An 8857-nucleotide genomic window follows, 5' to 3' on the forward strand; every position below is an offset into this window, starting at 1 on the left:
GCTGTGGTGGTTTCAGTCCTTGGTAAATGCAGCAGGGGTCAACCAGTCATCCAAGAAAGGGATTTTGCAAAATAAGAGCAGATGGTTTTAGGTCTCTGTGGTGCAGCCCATTGTACCTGATGGTTTGTGAGAGGCTGCTGGGCAGCTGTGACACTTGTACAGGTCTTGCTCCCCACTCTTTAATCGTTAGAAACACAATTTTTAAGGCAAACCCTCAGATTTTGCCATCATGGCAGAGGTGTCCCCTTGGAGGGACAGAGGAGGGACAGCTGCACAGCTCATCCCCAGCCTCACCCCTGTGGGGCAGGACACAAGTGCCAGCAGTGGCATTTGGAGCCTGAAGCTCAGCACTGGGATCCCTGTGCAGCAGGTTTGGAGGGCACTCACATGTTCACTTCTCTAAGAGAAGGTCCTCCACTGGGGCAGGAAGAGTGCCACAAGTCACCATGGGATGGTTGGCGAGCAACAAAAAATCCTTTTACATTACAGAAAGGGTGGCCCTGAGATCGCATCTACAGAAAGGGTGGCCACACCCCATCCCTCCCAAATGCCCAGCTCCAGCTGCTCCAGCCCAGCTTCAAAGCCTCCCAGCCCTCCTGCACTGCCCTGAAAGAGCTGCCTGTGACAGCTAACAAGGAGTGGTACAGCTTTGCTTATCATTCATGCCCAGCACCAATTAAAAGGCTTAGTTAAGCAAAATGCAATTACACTGTCATGGATAAAAGGGATACAATTAATTAAAATGGAACACTTTCCCTTAGGAATGATGTTATTTCCAGATGCTCCCACCCCTGTCCCTGACTGTTCCTCGTGATCTGAAGATGCTTGGGATGAATTGGGGTCTTTTGGGTGGTTTTGTCCCATCTTGCTGGCTCACATGTATTTATGCGGTAAGTTAGCAAAGACACTTGAGGACACAAATCCAGCTAAAACCCAGTTCTCCAAGGTTCCAAAGCCTGAAGTTTATGCTGAATGCATCATAACACACCTCCTTAGAAAAATTATTGATGATTCCTGCTGCAAAGGTAAAAAAGGCAATTAATGAGTTTAAGACATTGTATTAAAATATGCAATAAAGTAATTTTCTGCATTACATTCATATGACAGACAGGTAACAATTTTAATACACATGCATGCTACATCTAAAGCTTAAACTCATCACATCATATATAGGTCACTAATTGTATTTTCATCCCTCTCTTCTGAAGTCTTCTGATGTTTTAGATCAGATCACCACAAATCTGCCAGCACATTTCCTCATTTTTTCTGTTAAACATCACAGTGGAGGGCAGCATCTGGCCTCAAAACCCTAAGACTTTTTTTCTGTCTCACTTGGTGTCAGAACTGGTCAGGTTTGGCTTGATTAATTCTTCCCACCAGCATGGTCCAGCAAAGGCCCAGCCAAGCACCCAGTGCAGTGCACAAGCCCCAGCTCCAAATGTTTCTCATCCTGCAAAGGAGCCAGTCTGGCTCTCACAGGCACTGGCACCACCATGCACTGATGCAGGCAGCTGCTCTGCTGTGACACCGGGCTGATTTTAACCCAAAGTGCTTAAACAAACTGTTAATGGTAGCTCCAAGTGATTATCCATTTATTTCAGCATTTGTCTTTTTCAAATGTGACCTAAAATCTATAAGTAATTAGTTATTGTACAAGCTACGGTATTGCAAAATGCTTCCCTTCATTTTTTATTCCGACTCTGAACTATAACTCCAAAATCATTCTAGTCACACCAGCCTTCAAAGGTCTAAATGGGGAGGAAGGGGGGCTAACTCCTTAGTATCTTTGAGATTTACAAGAATATTTGAGGATTTTCTGGGGATTCAGTGTGAGATGAAAATAAAAGAGTTTTGCAGGCAAACAGTGAAACTTATGCTTCCAGTTCAAAAGGAAAGACACATTCAGAGAAAGATTTAAATGCTAAAATGCTAAATAAACATTGCTATTCAACAGCAGTCTTTGTCTTTTGAGTCCTAGGTTAAAATTACTTCACAGGGACTATAAACACTCTTTTTTACTCTCCTTTGTTGGAGCTAAATGAATTTTAACTGCAGAAGTTCCAGGGTGAAGAAGAATTGCCTCCTAAAACTCCTCCCAAATCACCTAAGTACCCCAGCAGAGGACGGCAGGAGAGGACTTTGGGAGCTGTTAAATGAGGTGAATAAGAAAATAGTATATAAATTGCATTTATTCTAGGTCTGCTTGTGATGTTTCGTATAAATGCTAACAAATAAGTGGCACTGTGAAGGTGCTGGTTCCACACCATCAGGGCATCAGCAGCAAAAGGAAGCACAATTCTGCAATGACCTTGCCTTAGGAAATCCCAGTGGAGTCAAAGGATTCAGAGGGCTTTCAGGCTCAGGCCATAAATCACCCAAGATATGAACTACTGCCTTATTAGAGCAGATTCATAACTGTAATTCCAGATAAATACACAATTAGTCTGATCTCCTCTGATAATACGCCAACAGGAAAAAAAAATAAGTCACCTCCTACTAAGCAGAGTAACAAAGGAGCTGCAGCAAACTTTCACAGATGTTGAGGCCAGCAGGATCACTGCAATAATCCCAGCTGATCTTCTGCATGGTGCAGGGCAGAGAAACTCCCCCAGGGATTTCTACACCATTCTGAAAATACAGCTTGCTTTCTAGGAAGGTGCCTTACCTTGGTTGAAAGTTTTCTGAAAGCAGAGAAAGCATTGTATCCCTTTAAAAAGCACCACATTCTTGCCTTATTAATCAATGTAATTAACGTGTCAGCTCTCTCCCAGTGACTCCACTCCGAACCTGTGCTGGGACACCCAGAGCCAGCTGAGGTCCTCGAGCCACCGAGGGCTGCTGCCTGAAGTCTGCTCAGACAAGGCTTAAGAGATAAAATAAGTTTTCCTTAGCACAATTAGCTTCACCTGGCAGGGACAAGCCCACAACCAGGTTTTGGAAGAGCTGCTTACTGTTCCAAGCAAGCAGCACACCTCTAAAGGGATGCTGATGCCCTTGCCAGAGTTTAGAGAAATGATGAATGTGCAGCACATGCCAAGATCAAACCAGAGGTGACCTTGATAGTTTTACTTCTGCTCAGCATCTGAAAGGGTATTTCTGGAAGGCTTTTGCCATAACTGTGGCTCACAGGAACACTGAGACTCTGCTTTTGCTCTGATTTTAAAGGAGATGTTTGACTTTACAGAGTAGTGATAGAAGGAGCTCGTTGGGAGTAGAAGGCTCTCAGCACACTTCTGAGGCCCTCAAACTGTTTTTCTGGGTGGAAATGAGATCAAACTAAACTGAAGTGGCACTGTTTGCATGAGTAACAACTAATCCAAATTACCCAGGGCTGAGAGATGAAGATCCCAGAGCTAAAACAACAAGGGTGTTTTTTTCCACACTTGGGAAAAGACTGTTGACTCAACTTGCCGGGCTATAAAATTTCTCCAGTAACAAGCAGGGACAGACTCCTACAGCAATGCTGCAGGGAAGGGAAATACCCTGTCTCTGAAAATCCACTTATTTCAACCAGACTGAAAGAGCTGGATATAAATGGATCTGGCTGTGGTTGAGGGGTAGATGAGAGAAGAACACCCTTTACTTCTCCTTTGTTTTTACTTCAAAACAGTGAGATTAAGAGTGAGGCAGTCCCCTGCCCCCAGTTTGTTTGCTTCAGAAGCCTTTTTGAGTCCTGCAGTGTAATCTGGCATGAGGAGGGCAGAAGCAGCTCTTTTCTGGACACAGTGTTCTGACACACTCTGACTTTACACATCATAGACTGGGAAATGTGAAAAAATGTCACTTTTTCAACATTTTCCTTTTGTTGCTCCCGGATGCACAGTGCCACTTCCCATTACTGGCCAGCATGTCAGTTGTGACCCTGGTGGGGGGAGACGTGCTGTGACCCCGTGGCACAGGCTCAGCACACTGAGGATGTGAGGGTAAAATGTACAGTCCTCAGTAAACATGTGGGGCCCAGCTCAGTGAGGGGTTCTGAGCCATGAGACTTCAGCAAAACCCTCCAAGCATCACCCAGCACGGGAGATGAAGCAGAGAGTTGTGACCTAGGTCACATCTGCAGCTGGTATAAATCAACATCGCTCTGTTGATAACTGGGGAAATACATGGATTTGTTCCTGCTGATAATTCAGCCCTATTTTGATAATTTCTTTTATTTTGCCCAGCTCTCTAAACCATTGCTTAGCTCCTGGTGAGCGTACTCTTGGGCTTGATGGTGGGTTGTGTGTGCTGCCCAGCAGGCTGGGAGGAAGGTGAGAGACCCAGCAGAAATAGTGAGTCCTTCCTCAAATGCCTGGGCAGCCAGCAAAAGCATGCCTAAGGCTAGGAATCCTGAAGTTTTCTAGTCCAGAGAACAGTAGGGACTCTTTCCAAAATGGTTATTTAAACAAGGCATTTTAAATCGAGCTGCACTGATTATTAGAAAGCACAGTAATTTTCAATCACATGCCACACAGGCATTATAAAACTGCCGACAACAGCATTTCATCAACACCTCTGGTTCCAGCTTTCTCCCACCTTGACACTTCTGCAGTTTAACCCTAATTATTGCTGCTTGCCCTGTTATGATGGATGTAGTCCCAAGCCATCCTTCTTCTCTGTGCCATTAAGCTCTCAAGGATCCTGATTCCTTCACTTAATGTGAAGTGATGAAATGGGTTCTGGCAACAGAGATGCAAAGTCAGACAGCTAAAATTTTGTTGAAGTATAAGCACAGAAGTGAGTTGTGTAGAGCTTTCATCCAAATTACTTTAAAGAGACATATTTCATAGACTCATAGAATATCCTGAGTTGGAAGAGACCCACAGGGCTCATCGAGGTCCAGCTGCTGGCCCTGCACAGGACCACCCCAAGGATCACACCATGTGCCTGAGAGCATTACCCACGTGCTTCTTGAGCTCTGGCAGGCTTGTCATTCCCAGAACCCAAGCACCCTCTGGGAGAAGAGCCTTTTCCTAATACCCAGCCTAAGCCCCTCTGACACAGTTTCATGTCATTCCCTCAGGTCCTGTCACTGGTCAGCACAAAGCAGAGATCAGTGCCTGCCCCTCCTCTTTCCCTCACGATGCTCTCTTGTAGACTGCGATGAGATCTGCCCTCAGCCTCCTCCTCTCCAGGCTGAACAGACCAAGTGACCTCCGCTGCTCCTCATATGGCTTTCCCTCATCCTTGTTGCCCTCCTTTGGATACTCTGACCAGTTTGATATCTTTCTTATATCATGGTGCCCACTTTTGGAGAGGAGAAACTCCTTCTCCAATGCAGAAGGCTTGCTCCCCAGCTAACATCAAGTACCACAGTCTATCTAATGAAGTATTTGTGGATCCCTTCCCTATCTAATGAAGTATTTGTGGATCCCTTCCCTTATCTTTAGAGGGTAGTTTTAGTTTTTTCCCCTCTATTCAGTTGTACATCTTCTGCTCTTTAGCTCTAACTGTTCCAAGATGTTCATCTGATATGAATTTACAAACCAGATGATAGCCATCATTTTCACATTAAGGAGGAAAACTCATGTATTGTTTCAAAGGCTTTAATACTTAATCTGTTTTCAGACCTGTATGTACTGCTCTGTTCATATTTCTGCCATTTAGTTTCCAAATACTCAACCTTTCTCAAACAAGACCATGGTAGCTGGCAGTATTTGAAAACACTGATGCTGTTAATCAGCAAAAGTCTTGTTGAATTGAAAGAAACCCAAACTCCTTGTCTGTCTTGCATGACAAACAACTAATGCAACGTTAGCCCAGCTGACACATTGAGGCATGGAGCAGAGAGCAGGCCTCTAAGGCCTTTAAGGTTGGTTAAGACAGAAAATATTTTAATCACAGCTGAGAAAGGAAGAGATCACTGTCAGGTTTGGATAGGCTCAGTCAGGTGCTCAGCTGGTGTAAATAAACTCAACTCTGTTTCACCTCTGTGAGGTCAAAACTGTTTATACCCACAGTTATTTTCTCCTGAATGAGGTGAACATGTAAAATCCCTTACTGAGTAATTTTCAGCAAGCTTGAGCACTACAATTCTCTCTAAAATCAGGAGGAATGAGCAGTCTGAAAGAGAACCACCCAAGTTATTGCAGTAGCTGTCAAGGGAAAAAAGGCTGCAAATCAAAGAATACCACGTTCTTCTCCATTAGAAGCACAGATTAAGTGCATGTAGCTGAAAGGAGCTCAGACACTTTTCCTCCCTCGTGTTCTTGATGCAGCAGAAGAGAGTTTGTCCTGGCAGCAGTATTTCAGGTAAACTGGAATAAGTTAAAAATGTAAATACTGGTCTGAGCCATCCCATCTGTCCTTTGAGGGTTGCTGAGAGAGTTACCTGGCAGGTGATGTGATCAGCACCTGGATGGAAAGTAGAGAAGTTCAAAGATGAGAGGAACATCCATCTTTCAAAATGGGCAGAGGAAAAGAAAGTCTAAACTGTCCTCATAGGAAAGAGCAGAAATGCAGGGAACCTCCAACAGAATATCAAAATCCCACATTCCTATGAAAACAAAGGGATATTTTCAGGGAGTTAAGGATTATAAATTAGAGTTTGGGCTTCAGAAGTATTTGTAACCAATCAAGTCAAATTTGAGGGAAAAAAAAGTTCATATTGTCACCGAAATGATGGGAAAAACAAAAGCTCTCCAACAATATTTTTAGTGTTACAGAATCAAGGCATTACTTTATTCTGCCCAGGATGCACAACAGAAATCATTTCACCCACACACAGCCTGGGTTGTGCAGAGAAAATCATTAATGACACACGAATTTTACCAGATTTTTCACATACTTACAGAGTCAAAACCCACAGAATCTCGTTGGTTCAATGTTCATTGGTCCCAAGTTACACAGTTCTCAGTATTTGGTTTCCTGTTGGTTATTGATCTTCGATGCTAATTAGGTTCTCATTCTTGGTTTTCTCATCTCTCTTTTCCCAGACCAGGTGTCTCTGGCCATGCCAGGGGTGATGTTTGGAGCTGATGGTCAGTATCTTTTGTGTATCTTCTATGCTACTCCCAGTCTGTTGAGATGTTAAGCTCATCAGCCTTGAGTGATGAAACAGTCCTTTGAAAAGAAATTTAAAATTCCTTTTGCCCCGGGGCAAAGGCGAACAAAACTCCGAACTAAAGTTGTATAAAAAAAATATTTAAACTTGGTATCTTTTCCAACAATATCAAGTCTAAAAAATTTTGGCACAGCAGATAAGAGACTCTTTTTATGAGCTAAAAAAAAAAAAAAAAAACTTGAGATTGAGCCAAAATGCATTTTTTTTCTGTTTTCTTACCAAAACTAAAAGCAAAAACTATCACCATTTCTGGAGAAAGTGAGTGTTAAAGATTTTATCAAGTTTGCATATAATCCACAGTAATTTAGAGGTGGTACCAACAGTGAGGAAAGCAGCCTTATCTATCCCAGGCAGAAGTGGTCAAAAAAAGGGAGTTCAGCTCACCCAGCTCTGTGTTTGTGCCACACTGAAACCAATTTAATCCTAATTTCCCTGTACCCACTCTGCCAAAAAGCACTTCTGAGCATCCCAGCTAATTTCTAGAAACTTTGTCAATGGTAACCATCTGTCATTGGGAAAACACTAGAAGGGGGATTAGTAACAGACTGGCAGGGAATACTGGAAAACTGGCAATATATTTCACTGAGTACAGATGTAAACACAATGAGGATATTGTTTTGAAATTAAAGGAAGAGCAGGAAATTTCACAGTGTTCTCCTCAGTTGGTTTGTTGGGGATTTTTTTTACCCTTGCCACATCAGTGTGAAAAAAGGCTGGCAAGTGAAAAGAGTAATAATAGGGCATAAATGTGAAATTTTGGGGAGTTTCCCCTGGGGTCTGCTCTCCCTCCCTTACTGTTCAATTGCCACCATTACTGCACGTGAGGTGCATGCTTATGCTGCTGCTGAATGAATGCACAGATGCATCCCTGTTATCCTTAGAAGCATAAACTGCTTTTTCTAACAAATACATTGCCCAGTGCTCAAACACACCTAACGAGCTCCTTCTGCCTTGTTTGTTGGAATATGGCACCTTCTGCTGAGACCAAGATAAAACAGAAAGAGCACAGAAACCTCCTAGAAAAGCTAAATGGGGGAACTTAATTGCCTCAGCAGTTTTGCTTCCAAAATTAGAGGGGAAAATGTTTTACAGATGAGAAGATTTTAAAGTGTGCCAACCACAATAAGAGAGATTCCTGTTTGAAATGCTGATGGTCGAGACATCTCCAATGCCATGTTCATCACAGAGGGGGAAAATATTCAGAGAACTGCCAAAAATGTCATCCAGGGAGGGAACCTCTCCCCAGATCTTGTCTGCACTAATAAGAATTTGCTGGCACTTCTGAAGGCAGATGTATCCTCTGCTGAAAAAAGTCTTTCCCATTCCCTCAGTGAAGGAAGGCACGGTCCTTGGCTGGTGTGAATACATATACTGCTGCTCCTGCTAGCATCAAAATGTCATTAAAAATCACAGCCTGAGAGGCTTTACTGCAGCAGGAGAAGTCTCTGGCAAGGGGCAGCCTTTGGCTGGAGGCTGTGGCTTGGGAAGGGGTCTGTAACATTGCTGAAGCAGACACAGGGGCCAATGAGTCCGCCAGAGTGGGGCAAAAAGCATGAAGGCAAATCTGCAATTAGTAAGGCAGTGTTGGGCAACGAACAGATCCGCAGGAGTGGAGGCTGGCTGGGATTGCTCCCACATCTCCCCACTCCCCTCTTTCATCACTACTCTTGGGGATCAGCCTGGAGCTATCCAAAGTGATGGAAATACTTCACCGACTTTGACAGACTTTGGATCCAGCTTTTCATGACATTTTATCTTCTCGTGCTATTCCAAAAGGTCCTACACAAAACCATGAGGCTGAGATTTTCAAGT

Source organism: Pyrgilauda ruficollis, unplaced genomic scaffold (genome assembly GCF_017590135.1).
Source record: "Pyrgilauda ruficollis isolate IOZ18807 unplaced genomic scaffold, ASM1759013v1 scaffold3, whole genome shotgun sequence".
Lineage (NCBI taxonomy): Eukaryota > Metazoa > Chordata > Aves > Passeriformes > Passeridae > Pyrgilauda > Pyrgilauda ruficollis.